This window comes from Palaemon carinicauda, chromosome 30 (assembly GCF_036898095.1).
Source record: "Palaemon carinicauda isolate YSFRI2023 chromosome 30, ASM3689809v2, whole genome shotgun sequence".
Classification (NCBI taxonomy): Eukaryota; Metazoa; Arthropoda; class Malacostraca; order Decapoda; family Palaemonidae; genus Palaemon; species Palaemon carinicauda.
The window spans coordinates 33,743,720-33,761,219 of record NC_090754.1 but is presented as its reverse complement, the minus strand read 5'-3'; the positions used below and the strand labels follow the sequence as shown (position 1 = coordinate 33,761,219).

Here is a 17,500-nt window from a genome sequence, read left to right as displayed (position 1 = left end):
ATAATCTGTGACTTCAAAAGGAAGTTGTATAGAATTCATAATTATGCACATTATTACATCTTTAGCAATATAACAAATTTCATAAGAGTTAACCGGGGGTAAGCTACTGTTTTATTGTGTGTATTGTTTTAATGACTGCTCTTGGTATTTCATATATATATATATATATATATATATATATATATTATATATATATATATATATATATATATATATATATATATAAATTTCAATTTCCTTTTTGATTACTTTTATCATTTCATAGTCTAAGATCTAAACTAAATTTTATTTCTGATCCTTATCCTTTATGTACCCATCTTAACCTATATCATCTTTCTAGCATAAAAGACAAAGATTAATTGCTTCTGTTATAATCTTTATATTTTCTAAGTCTGATAATTGAATCCTTCTCTTTTTAGATCACGGAACTGAGAGCGGGTACAGAGTAATGCCAGGTAAGTGATGCACAATTTCCTTTAGACTGGGACAAACGATAAACCTTTGCAAAGTTGTTATTTTTATTGTTGTAGGTTATCTGACTTCAAATTATCAGGTTATGTAGGCGTTTTTTGTAAAATAACTCGTGAGGGGAATTTATTTTCTATTTATAAGTTCCAGGCCATCCCAACCAGGAGACAATGTCTGATACCTTGTAATCCTAATGTGGGTCCTAGTGGCAATTTTCCACGCTGGTATCTAAATCTGAAAAAAAAAATGTCTTTCGGTGATACATTTTAAACAGATATCCGCATCTTGATTAAACGTTATGCTCTCGTGTGTTTTTTTATCGGAACGGTAATAAACAATTACGGAAAGCGGTCAGCCAACAATATTCGATTTAAAAAGAAGGTAATTCGCAAGTGTTGTGAGCCACCGCAGACCGAGAGTAGAACCCAACCATTCTCTCTCTCTCTCTCTCTCTCTCTCTCTCTCTCTCTCTCTCTCTCATATATGACATCATCTTAATTATTTCACTCACGAAGCAAGTAAAAGTTCCATTTCCCTCCTTATTGTACTACTTGCTTGAAGCTATATTTTTTTTTTAATCACCGAAAATGTCGTGATTCTGGCGGAGTTCTTCACGACGAGTTGATATTATAATTACATATTGTTGAGACAGCAAAATTACTCCTTATATTTCGAAAGTTTCTAACTATAACTAGATGTATACAAATTTACAATAAGTTGAGCCACGGGAAATATTATGTTGAAAGGGCATGGGAAGGTATATCAATTCTTAATACTAGGTCAACTTCAAATGGAAATGTTGTTGTCAATATTGCTGATGATATCTTTAGAGATAAACAGTAATTAAGATGCAAACAATGGTTGATGGTACTGAGACGATACAAAATGGAAAACTAAAACCTAGAATAATAATGATATGCGATGTATACAATCAAAAGGCTACAAAATTTTTATTGGTAGTGCATATTAAAGAACCTGAAATTTACTTCAATTATCACATACATTAAGGCTAACGATGATATAATGAAGAGAAACCTTTTTTTTTTTTTATATTTAAGTCGTCGAATATGCTTTTAGGGAAACAATAAATGGGCCAGACAGGGTTATGCAAGTTTCCCACTAATAACGAAACAGAAAACTAAAAGGTGGCCACTTCCAGTTTTCTATTGAGTTGGCAATGGAGAACCCAAGACGGGAGAACCTTTAAGAGTAGATTGTTGGCCAGGTCAGTGAATCAAACAATCCTGCCTCTCTCTCTCTCTCTCTCTCTCTCTCTCTCTCTCTCTCTCTCCAACAGGGAAAAATATCCCAGTGAGGAAAGGGTAAAATTGGTAGAAAGGAAATAAGGGAATAAATAAACTACAAGAAATGTGTGTAGGCAAAGAAAAAATTAGCCCTAACCAGAGAGCGAGAGATACAATGTACTGTCTGGCCAGTCAACTAAATCAACTCAAATCCTTTGTAAATATTTATATGTGGGAATTAATTTAATAGGATTATTTATTGTACTTAATAATAATGAGCAGGCAAAGTGGCATCTAAGAAAACGCCCTAAGTGTCCTTATCACTCGATTATTTTGTTAGCTTCGCAACATGGCATAGAGCACTTCATATCGTACACTAAAAAAAAATTGCAGTAGAAAAAACTATAAAAATACTGGAATAAATATGCCTGGCATTTACCGTTTTAAAATACGATCACCAACCCGTAAAAGGTAATAAAGTAGGATAAAATTTACGGTCGCCTGTATTTTACTAAAATAAGATTGAGGTCAGTATATCTTTACGGAGATGTTCCGATTAGAATTACGGTTTTTAAGGGTAATTTCTAATCCAGATTATTTCATCATTACATAAAGAAATGACTGCTGGCGAATTATCACGCCTAAATTTCTACAGGTAGTTGTAACCACCAGTGCAATGTAATTAATGAAAACTATGCGTTGGGAGAACTGCATTTTATTCCCTAGAAGTTATATTTGCAAGTTAATGACCTTTGAGAGTGGTTCTATGTGTGCATTATGGATAATAGTGTCGTTAAACTAAGTATTCGCCACAATTATTATCATCATCGTGTTCTTCATTGGGTTGATTTTTTGGGAAAATTTTATTAAAAGAAATCGTGACTACCATCAATTGATTATATTTTGAAAGATATAATGGGAACATAACTTTTCGTGACCTATTCACATGCAGATTGCTTAGTGTTACCTCCACTCGGGTTGTGTTTTTTCTTTTTTTCTAGCAAGAAATATATATAATCGTTCAGCACAAAATTTTACTGAAGTATATATCCTTTATTAGATTTAAAGAAAAATATGTTAGCCACTTTAGATTTATATAATTCAAACCTTAAAGATGGTGACCAGATTACCACCATGATATGTAGTCTCCCCGTAGGTGAATGGTGCTTAAAGTGCATCCTCACACGGTACACTATAGTTGCACCGATTTCGTACCCACTTATTCTCTTTTTTTTTTCTCTCTCTCTCCATTTTTACCCATTCTATTCCGTCATGCTATCAAGCACATTTTTTCTTTTACTTCATAATTCACTAGCGGGGTTTTCCCCTCGTTGTACCCCAGTGCTGAATAGCTTCCCTGGCCTCAGTGTCTGGCCCTATGGCATGAATTATATAAATCCAGTCTAATCCATAACATTGTGTTACATCGTCATTTTTTCCGTTTCCATGAGCTTTTAGAAACAGGTGAGAGGAAAGTCCAGACGACTTAAAAAAAAATTCCTCTTATCTTGGAAGGACATTGAAATTCTAGCTGGCTAACAATAATTTGTTCTCAAATATATTTTGCTTGATAAGAAGCACATTTGACACGTTCTTTCAGTGCACTTTATGCTGTTGGGATTAACTCATGACCTCTGCTTTCGAGTAAGGAGATGAAGCGTTGTCTCCCCTTTGGAAACATTAGTATCTGACCCACAGTAGGGTACAGCAGAACCACATATCTTTCTAGAATCAATGGGTTAGGCTCATCTATTTCAGATTGATATTGACTCAAGTTTCAGAGGTAGCCGAAGCTTCTCGGAATACAGTCCATATCATGCCCTTCTCCATTAAAACTTGACACATTTGTCTTGCATGACACTACTCGCATTTTCTCCACTCTTAATGGTTATAATCATACTGTTGGTGACATTCTCTCCAATCATTAGTATATTTCCCTTAATGCATGCAAGACATGTAAGAATAATGATGTGTCTCCTTCCTGGTTACAAGAAACCAACTCCCTAGGTTGACACGTGAAAAGGTTTTTTTTTTTTTTTTTTTTTTTTTTTTGTAAGAATGATTTAATCATTTGCAATCATTCCAGTCATTGCATCAATGAAGAATCTGAACAGTTCTATTCTGTTAGTAAATTTGACAGTATTTTACTTTTTGGTGTCCCTCTACTTCTCATCAGTAGTACTTTGTGCTGGGTTCCTCTTGCTTGGAAGGATGGTGGGAAGTTAATGTACAATAATTCATGTAATTCAGTAGCTATTTTTGTATTGTCTACAGTTTCACGAGAGGTGTGTACTACTGCTTTATTTTCTAAAATCTGGCTCTAGAATATGAAAATATTTGAACAAATGAAGGATGCCCTTGCTGTGGTGGCTCACCACAGTAAAGAATGATCCTATGAGTTGGTTGTTCGACATTTGTACTGATAACTGAGCTTTCATGGCTACTGAACATACTGCCATAGGCTATTTTGTCTTGGCTAATGTTATATATAATCTTATGGAACTGGATTTGTTAGAGAATTTAGTACCAATACCTGAAGTGTTTGACTTTTTCTAAGTAAATGATAAATAATGCGTATTAAAGTTAATAAAGGAATTACTTTTTCCTTAGTTTTTTCTTGTGGAAATTCTTAGAATAAAAGTTCAGTCTTCAAATAACTTGACAACTTTATACATTTTCCAATTTGAGATTAAAACCTTTTTAAATTCATTAATTTAATGAATGTAACCTCTAGTAGTTACACGTTGAATTAAGAGCCATCTTAAGAATTTTCATCACGATTGATATTATCAAACTTTAATTTCCCCTGCAGAAGTAAGAGGGTGTTCAAGGAAATACATATCTAATTTTATACATAAATGCATTCTTGTTTCCTGAATGAACGCTGAAATTCAATGTCTGTCATCATTTTGATGCAGTTAACAGAGTAACTTTTCAAGAAAAATACATTACCAGTTCTAACCAATCAAAAAATAACTTATCTTCTCCCGAACATTTGATAATCTGATAAGGTCCCCCAACACCCGTGAAAAATTGTTACACGTGTCTGATGTGATCCCGTCAGTTGTCACTGTTCTGGAAAACTAAGTCCAGTCAGACAGCCGCGGCCCCCAACCCAGTTAGTCACTCACAATGGAATATAAACCAAAATTTTGATATATTTCAGGGAATATATTTTGGTCTGAGGGATTTGATCCTTGTGACACAGCATCGCTATTTCCTCTCTCTCTCTCTCTCTCTCTCTCTCTCTCTCTCTCTCTCTCTCTCTCTCTCTTCCCCTCCAAAATTGGGTGAAAATATTTGCTTTTCCAGGTAGCAGGCGAGTTGAAATCACTTTAGATATAATCTCTTTTCAAAAAAAAAAAAAATAATACCATTACTTTTTTATTTTCTTTTGGTATTGTTCACTTTTATTTTTTTTTTCACCCGAAGACCCAACGAATAATATTCGTGAAGTATTCATATGTTGGAAAAGGAAAGCAGGATATCATTTACGTATTCCAGCGGTGGGATAAAAGATTAAGAAAATTATATCCTTAGGGAAATGTGAACATTAATGAGAAAATCTACTGTTTACCAGGGAAATGATGATGATATGCAATGTTTTACGCAAACATCACAAATTTATATTAAGAAAACACCTAATACAATTGGTCCTAAGGGAAAAAAATTATAATGATCATATTGGTAATGATGATGACGATGATGATATTGGTAATGCTAATACTGGTAATGATGAAAATGTTGTTAGTAACAATTTTCATGCATAAGATGATAACGATGATAATGTCGACGATAATGATGAGAATGCTGATGATGATTGTCAAGACTAAGCCTGATAATGATGGTTTCAATGGTGATTTGGATGATGAGGGTAGATGTGAATTGTCTGATTAATGAGGGGACTTTCATCTTTTTGTCTAATCGTCAACTGGACGCGCTTCCCATTCTTCGCCTATTTATTGTGCCAATGGAAAACGAGAGTCGATTTATTTTCCATATTTGCGGAATAGTGACCGAAATAGAGAATATTAATTTCATTGTAGAAGCTATGGGTGAATAAATCTATATGTAACGATTATGAAAAATAATATTTTACACACACAGACAGAGAGAGAGAGAGAGAGAGAGAGAGAGAGAGAGAGAGAGAGAGACGAGCTTTATATCTCCTCCAAAATAATAGTGATAACGAAGGTGGTCTATTCATTCTTTAAACCTTGGATACTGCTGCCTCAGCTGCTAAGGACGAAGGAATCCCCCAAGAAATTAACACAGCGGCTGTGGCCTTCGCTTCGGTTTCATTAATCATATGACGTCCAGAGAAGGGGGGGGGGGAGCTAATCCGCTAAATTTTGTTGGGTGGGTTGTTTTCGAAAGACGTCCCTCCCTCGGGAAGAAAAGTATGGAAACAGGGGGAAAAAAAGGATGAATTCAGTCAGCCGCATTTTAGGGGCATTTCATTATATGAGCAAGACTTAGTACATGGGGAGACACGAACTGTAAAGCTGTGCACACGTAAATGGCGAGTATTTGGAAGAACACAGAAAAATGAAGCCAAAGTAGTTAAATGTATATATCAAGAACCATCTTTAAGGACTTAAACCACTTTAAAAGCAATGAGTTAAAAGGCTAGAGAAAGGAATGCCAAATGCCAAGAGATAGAACTGCTGATGGGTGAAAGGTAAAACAACTCAAGACTATAGTAAAAGACGAAGAGCCAAATCTAGGCCGAGTTGTAAAGTTCTTCTTTTTGCAAAGAGGATGAAGCTTCAAAAGACAAGCTGTAATAGTGCCAAAAACTATAATACGTGTTTTGACACAAAGCCAAGAATTTAGCGTAAAAATTATAGCTGAATTAATCTGTCGATTTAAAATCTAGATGTTTCTTTGCATCATTTTAATTTTTGACAAACCTTCTGAGATTCGAGGAATCGTCTATACTATTCTATTTCATTGAGATTACATTATTTACATGAGAATACCCAAATGTACCATTAAAGGAATTGGTGTGCCTTTCTATTTTGTCTCCAGATAATTTGATATTAATGGATTTACATCAATTGTTAAGGGAGTAAACGGGTTAAAAATAAAACAAATCTCCAGTGTAAATGAACATGCTTAGAAGCTCTATATTTCAAAAACATTATCACGTAAAATGACTGAAAAAATTTTAAGAAATAGATGTAAATTGATTAAATTACACTAAAGAGCCCATAAACACAAACTCACTCAAGCACAAGGCGTGAGATATATTAATTATTGAACATGAAAGTAGAACTAACGATTAAGAAAGAAACGTGATAAATGTGAATAAACAAGTTCTTATATCGAGTTCACTTTGCTTGAAAAGTAACTTACTGTCATGGTAGATTTAATGAGACAGACGGGCTTATACTTCAGTACAACGTAGATACAGAATTAAACATTTACCTCTGATAGTCGGATTGGACTCAAAATGCTAGAAATGAACACAGTAACTTTATACATAGTTACACATCTAATTGTAAAGCTACATACATCGACGTATTTCCAACCAAATGAATATAAAAGATTTTGATAGTTAAGAGTAATCAATTGTTGTACCCAATATGCTTTTCGATCCTGTCCTTGAAAAGAAGTGACAGTAGAGATAAAAAACAAAGGTTCGATGCCAGAGGATAGGAATAAGAAAATTTGTAACTAAGGAGAACACTCGAAGCTTAACAGTTTTGTAGTGTTTGTAGCCTCACCCTCCTTGTGAGCTAAGGAGGGCCTACTGTATAGGCCTACCTGCTGAGTCATCAGCAGCTATTGCCTTGCCATTCCTGGTCCTAGCTTGGGTGGAGAGGTGGCTTGGGCGCTGATCATATTTATTATATGGTCAGTTTCTAGGGCATTTTCCTGCTAGGACATTTTCACTGTCCCTTCCCTCTGCCATTTATGGGTGATCTTTAAAACTCATGGAAGGACATTGTAAGTTCAGCGGATCAGGTCCTGAAATAGTACTTACAGAATGCAGTAGGCCCTATAAAATTGCTAGTAACAGAGATATCATAAAGGCAAAGAAGAGCTATTGATAAAGAAACTGTGAAAGTAACGGCGGAATTGCGTCATTTATACTAATTCAATTTTGTATACAGTTGTCTGTAAACATTAGCATTGTTTCTTCGTACAAGTAAAACTAATTAGAGTGAAACGGTTGTTATTTGAGTGAATAAAAGAACGAGAAAAGGATGAAGAATGATAATCCTGTTTACTGTAAAAATATTTTCCGATTCATTCATAGTTTCCTGTGTTACTAGTAGATCTTTTGCACACTTGTAACAAGAACTATTTGGAACAAGGTCATTTTCATTACTATTATGTCTTCGTGATCTATATTATTTTTTTTCAAGATTTTCTTTTGTCCTCTTTTTTTAACATGCCAGATTATTAGATTTATGCACCAAATAACAGGTAGTCGATGGTCTGTTCAATATATTTATAATTTCCTGATTGATTGGACAGATGATAAACATAAGGAAGAGAAGTGGACAATGTCCATCTCCTATTCGTCCGAGCGAAAGTTCGGGTACCCTTTTGGCTGATATGTTTGACAGTAAGCAGAGTAATGAGAAACTCGATCTCCTCATTCCTGTTCTCCTGAGGCTAAACTAACTATACTCATTCCATTTAATGAGGCAGATATGCACTCACTCACAGGGGTGTCCTTTTAGCTCGGAAAAGTTTCCAAATAGCTGATTGGTTGGAAGTATTTTGTTCAAATGGCATCATTGTTTTCAAGTAATTACCAAGTAATGTAAATCGAAACTTATTTACTAACTTAAATTTTTCCGTCAGATATATTTTGTAATTAAAATGTGTTAACGAATAGAGATTATAAAGTATTGTGATGGGAAGTCTAAATTCAATAACAACACGTGTCGAAGTCAACGACAGGAGTCTGTTTTTGGATGCATGCTACATAATTTTGTAAATTTTCACTTATTTTAGCTAAAAATGTGATAAATCACATTAAGAATAAGAAAAACATATTGTAACCACATGGAATTATTAAAACCTGCTATTGGTGAAAATTTGGGTTAAGGTAAAAGGAACAGCCAGTGGCAAATACCGAAGAGGGTATGGGCGGGAGGAGGTGTATCGCGGTTGCAACTCGGCGTTGAAATTATGAATTCGTTTAATTGGGATTTTTATACAATTTATGGAACGCTACAGTGTCCTTAAACCTAAAATAGTGCTATTAATAGTTTCCATCATTAATCCCTATCATTTAAATCTCTTGCGACCTGTACATAATCAGAATAACACTGAAAGACCTGTTGTCCATGGTTTGGTTCTCCCATGCTGACATAACTTGTCATGTATATTATGGGTTAATTATATAGCCTTTTGTATATCAAACCTGATCTATAGCTGATTTTGAGCCAAATGCGGAATTGCAAAATATGTCTGCAACCAGTGCCAATGTGGCCTGGTAATGTGTGACACACTTGTCCTCTGTCTCTGTAACATGACTAGCCATAGCTAAGCCTGTAAAAAAAATACCTTTAGCCTTTTCCTTCCCATTTGCCAAGGTTTATTCCTCCTTAATGAATTACTTCTGCCTGACTGAGCGATTTTCATTCACCAGTGACCCGCCTTTCGCAACTTCACTTTATGCTGTTACCCCTGCTACATGAACTTGACCACCAGAGGCTTGGTGGTTTTCTGGCAAGTGGGGCTTTTTGGGGGGACAGCAAGAGCTCGTCCCACTTACCAACTCTGCATTAGCAGTCCTTTTCAAGGGTAGTATTGGAATGTGTGACTTTAAATAGTTTGTTATAACCCTTCTACATAAAAACTCAACTATTTAAGCCCCAAACCTTCCTGTGCCCTAATTAATTAAATTAATAAGATGAATACCCCAGATAGAGAACTTGATCCTAAATGGAGAGAAACTGAGATTTTGATGGTCCTAGCAGTTTTACGAAGTATTGACGGCCATTTCCGATAGAGCCGCCTTAATGGAATTGTTCGTGACTAGCAATTCTTTCGCGCAATGTGACCTACATATATTGGTGTGCTACTGTCTTAAGCACACATTTGAGTATGAGTTGTTTTCAGATGTATTTAGATGGTTTATTGAACACATCTTGGTGGTTTTTAAGTTTTATTGTATATAAACAACTGAGTTAAACATCTCCATCACTGGAGGAAGCTGTGTTGGTCCACATGACCAATTCTGGTGAAGTTTAGATAAGAACTGACTAAACTATCGATATCACAGATATCGTATGCTTGGTTTACTTTAGACACGTGACGGAATCGGAAGACACCTGCATCCGGTGACGTCACAAACTTTCACACGAAGAGTTAATGTGTTGACACTAAGAAAGAATGACAACTTAGCATCTTACATCCTGTACACAATTTGAGTTGACCATAGCAAATCTCACGGCCAGCTCTTCCAACCAACATGACATATTACGTCATTTGTTTTAAACATGTAATATTACTATTCTAAATATTACATAAGCTCGGCCAGCTATCTCAATTTTTTTACAAAAATTTAACAACAAGCCGAAACATGGTTATTAGGTGTGACTGGACATACGTATCACTCAATGTTCAAAACTAGCTATATCCAACTGAGGACGAATGTCCAAATAGGCACATCAAAACTAATAACAATAATGCATACAAAAAAGATATTACCAAAGCAAAAAGAAAAATGCATGATAAAACCAAGATCATATATATGGTACATTGCTAGCAAATGATTACATGGTACCAAAAAACAAAACAAATTCTGACTTACAAATGATTCGGTAACTTGATAAAGAATAATTGTTACCTTTGTCAGAAACAAGATACTCAATATTCAGTGCACAAATACGAATTCCTGGTACGTACACGTACCACGGTTTCGTACATATATATATATATATTTATATATAGGGCTGATACATTTTATTAGATGCCCATAGATTCTGTTATATATCTTATATATATTTTTTCTTTTTTTTTTTTTTTTTCTCTTTTCTTTTTTAACATTCCGGCTTATATATTTTTATTAGATGCCGAGAGAAAAAAATGATTTATATCCTTTTTTATTTTATTTATTTTTTTAAATGTTATTTTAAATGTATTTTTAACAATGCAAATGTAGAGAATTTCTTTAATTACACATTACTAGCGTACTAGTCAGCTTTTCATACAAACATCTTCCTGACAAATTACTCCCTTAGCGAATGAGGTGGCCACTCATACAGCTTTGAACTGGATTAAATAGGGGGTATTGTCAGGGCTATGCAACTCATTCCTTTGTAGCTGCTTGCTGTGCCGTAACCTACGCCAAACAAGGATGTTCACGGCGATAAATATCATCACCGTGAAACACAAACTAGCCAGTATTATGGGGTGAAGAATCTCTTTGTAAGTCGGCGACAGGTGGTCCTTTTCGGTAAGTTTCATTAAGTGTTTCGCCACACTTCCTTTATAGGGGAGAGGAAGTGCGGGCGTTGTAGAGGTCCACGTGAAGTTCGCGAAGTAAGCACGTTCTCTGATGATTGTCCGTAGGCCAGTCACCATGGAATTCGGGGAAGTCCCGATACAGCCATCTGCTGCGACGAAGATGTGGTTGTAGGATGTGGATCCGTCAGGGCATGATATATTGAAGCCGTCCTTGTCGTATCGTATCCACGAGCCATTATTTAGTCTGCAATTGAATTCTTTATTGTCAAAGGGATAAAGCTTATCCAGACAATTTTCACTTGTATGGGAGAGAGCACCGTCTAGCACTATACCTAACTCGCATGAATCCATCAAGTTTTTACGGAATTCAAATGAGTCAGCTGTACATATTTTTCTATCCATTGCGTCTGAACAGTGAGTTAATTGATTTAAGTCTTTAATGACCGTATATGTTTCCTTGTCTGGGGAAATCAATACGTGTCCTGTCAAACTGGATATTACTGGATTTGAGTGATTCGTCATGAAAGTCGGAAATGGTGATATCCTGTAAGATTGCCAGGCATCAGAAGAATCAAAGGGAATTGTAATCCTAATCTTGTTATTATCTACGTTTACTATAATTAGGCTGTAATAAAATTCTAACCTATGTTCGTCTAACAAAGGAACATAGCCTAGTTTATCCCTAGTGTTCTCCAGAACTAATTTTAAGTAACGTATAGGCAACAAATGGGGCGACAATACACCTTTAGTTGCTAACGTGATAGCTTCTACATAATCCTTGGATTTCTCAATGAAATGTGCAATTCTGTTATGTATGTGATCTATCTTTGAATCATAATACGTTAATGTTGCTAACAAATCCTGTACTTCCATAATTTGAACGATATTATCTGAATGTTCATTTAACAAATCCATAATTTTATTGATTGAAGCTAACTGATCCCTTAGTTCTGACATAATCAAGTCATCTTTATGAGTCAAGAACTCAATTTTCTTATTTTGATTACTAATTTTAAGACGATTGGAAAGTCCTAAACCTAAACTTGCAACAGACCCAAAGATGCTTAATGCAGCATAAATGAACGGATTCCGTCTTTCTTTTTGTTCGTGTCCTACAGTCCACATCAAAAGGTCATAAGCCAAAGATCCTGTCTCTCCAGTCTTATTTTTTAAGTCATCAGATAGCATCTCTGCAACTTTTAATGTTGATCCAAGCAAACTCTTAGTAGTCAAATGAAAATGTCTCCTATGCAACTCATCCAATGATGCAGAAAACCTTGAAATGGCGGTTCTTAAGCTAGTGACATCATTCTCTTGAAGAAAAATTGCTTGCATATGCACTTCGACAATTACGTTGGTTGATGTAACAAAAATGTCTTCTTGTCTTTCAACTATATTTCCATATTTAAAATATATATTCTTAGTCTTAGAACTCATCCCATACGAAAAAAATGTCTGAGCGAACAATATCACTCCCAACAACAAAAAATTCATCTTGGAAACCTGTAACGAGAAAAAATATATGTAATTACTCCTGTATTAAAAAGAAAACTTTTAAATTAAAATTAAAATTTTTCCTCACTTCTTTTTAATTTCTTATGTGAGACAATGGTACTATTCTCTCATCCGTGGGTTGGGCTACGTTTTGAATTCTAAACCTATTGGCCGTTAATGTTTCCAAAATGTTAAATGGGCCTTCAAACTTAGGTGTTAGTTTATAGTTGAGCCCTTTTCTGACATTGATTTGAATATAGATGTTATCACCCACGGTATATGTTTTAGTTGGTTTCGCTATTTTATCATGATTCCTTTTCATTATGATTTGTGATTCTTCTAAATTCTTTCGAAGGATATCATATCGACTTATACTTGCATTTATACATTCTTTTAAAGGATTTGATAGATTAGTTGTAGGCGTTAATACATGGAAAGGTGTTCTAACTGGGGTACCATACAATGCTTCATGCGGTGACATTTTAATTGATATATGATATGAATGATTCAGAGTACTCAGTGCCGCCGGTATTGCAATATCCCAGTTGGGGTCTGATCCCCCTAGTGTTACCCTTAATATATTTAATATCTTCCTATTTGCTCTTTCCACTAGCCCATTCGACTCTGGGTGATATATCATGGTATTGATCTTCTTTATTTTGAGGAATTCACACAATGAGATAAGAAAGTGATTATTAAATTCACCACCCGAGTCTGAGATTATCATGTGTGGAATTCCATGTTTACAAATGTAACACTCGTAAAACTTCCTAGCGCATTCAATCGCAGTTTTAGTTTTAAGCGCTATTAGTTCTGTATATCGAGTTAAAGCATCTATAATTACTAAGAGGTGCTTATTCCCTCTGTCTGACTCGTAAAATCCTGTTAACAAATCTAAATGTATTCTTTCAAAGGGTTGATTGGGAACAGGATAAGCTCCTAAGCTAACAGGTGTTTTCGTATGCCCTTTGTTTTCTTGACATGTGCGACAATTAGCTATGTGTCTTTTTATATCTGTAAGCATTGTATGCCAATAAAACAATGATTTGGCTTTCTGTGACATTAATGAGAACCCAGGGTGTCCATGTAATGGATTTGAATGCAACCAATTCAGGACAGTGGAAACAAGTGAGTTTGGTACTACTACCTGGTCGTTAGTTACATGTGGTGTATTGCGGGTTTTCCTTGTCACAGTCCTACACAGAATATTATCTTTGATTACATAATTCTGCTGCTTATACTTTATATATTCTTTTTCTTTATGATTGCCTTTCAAAGCATTTATAATTGTTTCTATTTTCTGATCTTTCCTTTGCTCAGTCTGTAACAATTCAGCACTCCAGCCTAAATCTTCTTGTTCAGATATTGTTTTTACAATAGGCATGGATGTTGATATATCTATTAATTCAGCTAAAGACTCCTTACAAGATGACACGGGGTTGCGTGATAATGCATCCGCAATGATATTTGCTTTCCCAGGTAAATACCCGATTCTTGCGCCAAAATCTTGAATGATTAAATGCCACCGAGTTCGTTTAGGGCTGTGATTGAAGCCTTTAAAGAACTCTGTTAGTGGTTTATGGTCAGTAAGAACCTTAACGGGATAACCGTAAATTATGAACTTAAAATGCACTAGCGAATTAACAATAGCTAGTCCTTCCTTGTCTATTACTGCATACTTACTTTCGGAAGTTCTCAATTTTCGAGAATAGAAAGCTATCGGGAAAAACTGTTTATCATATTGCTGAAGCAATACCCCTCCTACTCCTAAGTCTGAGGCGTCTGTTGCAATGAAGAATTCCTTACCGAAGTCAGGAAATTTTAAGATAGGAGAACTACACAGTTCATCTTTCAAAGTATTAAACGCCTGTTGATGTTGCTCAGACCATATGAAATCTACGCCCTTCTTCGTAAGATCAGTTAAAGGAGCGGCTATTATTGAATAGTTGCGTATAAAACGCCTGTAATATCCACTACAACCCAGAAATTGCTGTATTCCCTTGACATTAGTAGGTATGGGAAAATTACGTATAGCCGACACCTTATCATGGACTACTTTAAGACCTTGGCTTGACACCATGAAACCCAAATATATCAATTCTGTTTTGAAAAATTCACACTTACTAATCTTTACCCTTAAGTTATGTTGTCTTAATCTCTGTAGTACTAGTTCTAACTTACGTAGATGTTCCTCTAAGGTGTTGGAAAAGATTACAAGATCATCCATATAGGCATGCAATATATCCCCTAACAAGTCTCCAAACACTATGTTAATCATTCTTGTAAATGTTATAGGAGCACAACGTAAACCAAAAGGCATCCGTAAAAATTCATAATGTCCCCTGGCTGTGCTGAAGGCTGTGTATGGGATACTATCTTCTTCTAATGATATCTGGTGAAAGCCTTTAAGTAAGTCCAAACTGGTAAAATATTTATTCTGACCTAACAAAGACAAAATATCGTCAGTACATGGCACTGGGAATCGATCAGGGATCGTTTCCTCGTTTAGACGACGAAAGTCGACGCAGATACGCCATGTTCGATCTTTTTTCGGTACAACTATTAAAGGAAAATTATAAGGGCTATTTGATTTTCTAATGACTCCTTCCTCTAACATTTTACCTACTTCATCATTTATTTCATTCTGGAATTTCATAGGGAGTCTGTACGAGGGTACATATATAATTTTCTGTTTGTCTTTTAACCTTATTTGATGCTCGATCACATCTGTTTTTCCTAAGGATCCATCCGTAGTGGAAAAGACATCTGTATATTTATTTAAAAGTCCAAAAATTTTCTGCTGAATTTCTTCGTCTTGAATGTCCTTACTGATTTTATTTTTAATAGATCGTAAAAGGGATTCATCCGCAACTGATTGAGAGTGATTGATTTCAGCAACGGTAAGAATACGATGTTTATAAACTTCTACATCCAAGATATGTTGATTTTTGTGAATTACTAAAGTGTTACTTAAATGATTACAGACTTCGATATTACATTGCTGATGTGAGCCTACTGTATAAATAGCTTGTGTGACAGACAATCCGTTGGTTTTCAAAGTATCGGAAAGGATTAATATTTCAGATCCCGGTAGTGTTTTCTTTATTTGCACTATTAAATTCGAAGGTATGTTTGGTTCGATATATTGCGTGCAAGATGATATTACGGGTGAACGAGAATTCTGCTGGGTCGCGTGTATTATTTCTTTACTAGTGAGACAAGTTATTGGTTCTTCAACGTACGTTACGGTTACATTTGTCGTCTCCTTTTTATCCAAAACTGACTTTAAAGTATTAGAAGACTTATAGAATTTCCCTTTGATATACACGCCGTGCTTTGCAGGAGCTAAGATAATGTTTTGATTTCCCATAGATGGGTATCCTATAATTACAGCTGGATACATATTAATGTTTTTCACAACAACAAATGTATCGGCAAACGTGCGATTACCGACTCTGAACTGAATATGAGTTATGCCTATGACGTTTAATTCATTATTTCCTATACCTGAAAGTCTGATTCCTGATTTTTCAATCGGAAAGTTCGAAAACAACAAATGATGCGTCTTCAAATCCATAATATTACGTGGACTACCAGAGTCAAAAAATAACGTAAAGGATTTGTGTTCTAAATTTACAGCATATAAGGTTGGCCGTAACTCATTTTGGCTTATTATTGTATGAATTCGTTGCAAATCTACGGGAACATGCACTGTTTTACTTAATTCGGCCGTGTGTTTCATAGGAAAATCTATTGTCTCACAATTATCTGATAAAACATTAAATTGATTATTCAATACTATTGATGTTGACATAAATGACCTTGACCCAACATCACTCTCTTCCCCTCTAGAGTTAACTATGTGGTATTTGCTTTGCTCTGCACATTCTGAAAATTAGGCTGACTTTGCGAGGTCTGGTTTGACGGCCCAGGCTCAGCGATATTTGAAGAAGTGTTTGTTTGTTTCGGACTCTGAACTGCATTGACATTTTGTTGTTTCTTCTTATTGTTAAAATGAGGATTTTTCTTTTTATTTCCATATGGAACTGACTGTGGAATTGACTGTGTATTTCTAGGATATTGTTGTGTCTTACGCGCGTAACATTGACTATAAGAATGTGATCCTGTGTTGTGAACTGAACAAAATTTCGTTCTACAGTCTGCGCTTATGTGACCTTGACGTTTGCAGTTGTAACACGTCACTCCCGCTACTGGATTATTAATTACGTTCACTGTTTGTGGTTTTGTTTCATTCTTAGCAAAAACTTGAGTTAACACGGGATCGAGATCTGGACACTTGGACATGTGTTTCTTTATCTGTTTATAGACATCCAATTCCGTACTTGCAGGCAATAACTTCTTATCAAAGCACCGCACTAAAGCTTCAGGCAACATAAGTGTCATGCAAGTTAAATACATTAATCGTAAAAAATCTTTCACGGAGATATTATCGTTAGTAACCCAAGTGGAATTACCTAAAATGTCCTGATATTCGTTAAGCCTATCAGCTATGAGAGCTGCTCTCTCAACAACATTAAGCCGATTCATAGTGGCTTGATTAAGTGTATTTCGTAACGTTAACACTACATCCAAAGCTTCTTCACCCCCATAGATCGCGCGTAACCTAACTTTGAAATCATCCCAAGTAACTGCTTCCTGAAATGAAACACCTCTTAAATACGCACTCGCATCCCCCTTAGAAAAATCTATAAAACTTTTAGCTTCTTGTAATTGTACAAAAGGATCTACGATTTGTTTGGCATTTAAATGGGCATCAACGGATGAAATCCATGACTCCACATTTTGTGGCAAGAACCCGTTGACACGGCCTTGAAAAGGAAGGATTGCTGACCTGGCAT

At 35.4% G+C, this 17,500-nt stretch overlaps 1 protein-coding gene across 1 annotated transcript in view; it reads left to right on the top strand.

Moving 5' to 3' along the window:
* The window catches only part of LOC137623702 (uncharacterized), a 468,677-nt gene that overhangs the window by 383,987 nt on the left and 67,190 nt on the right, over nucleotides 1-17,500 (top strand). Inside the window, exon 4 of the mRNA XM_068354528.1 lies at nucleotides 420-455. The gene's annotated coding sequence lies outside the window, so the exon portion shown is untranslated. The remainder of the gene's footprint in view (nucleotides 1-419; nucleotides 456-17,500) is intronic.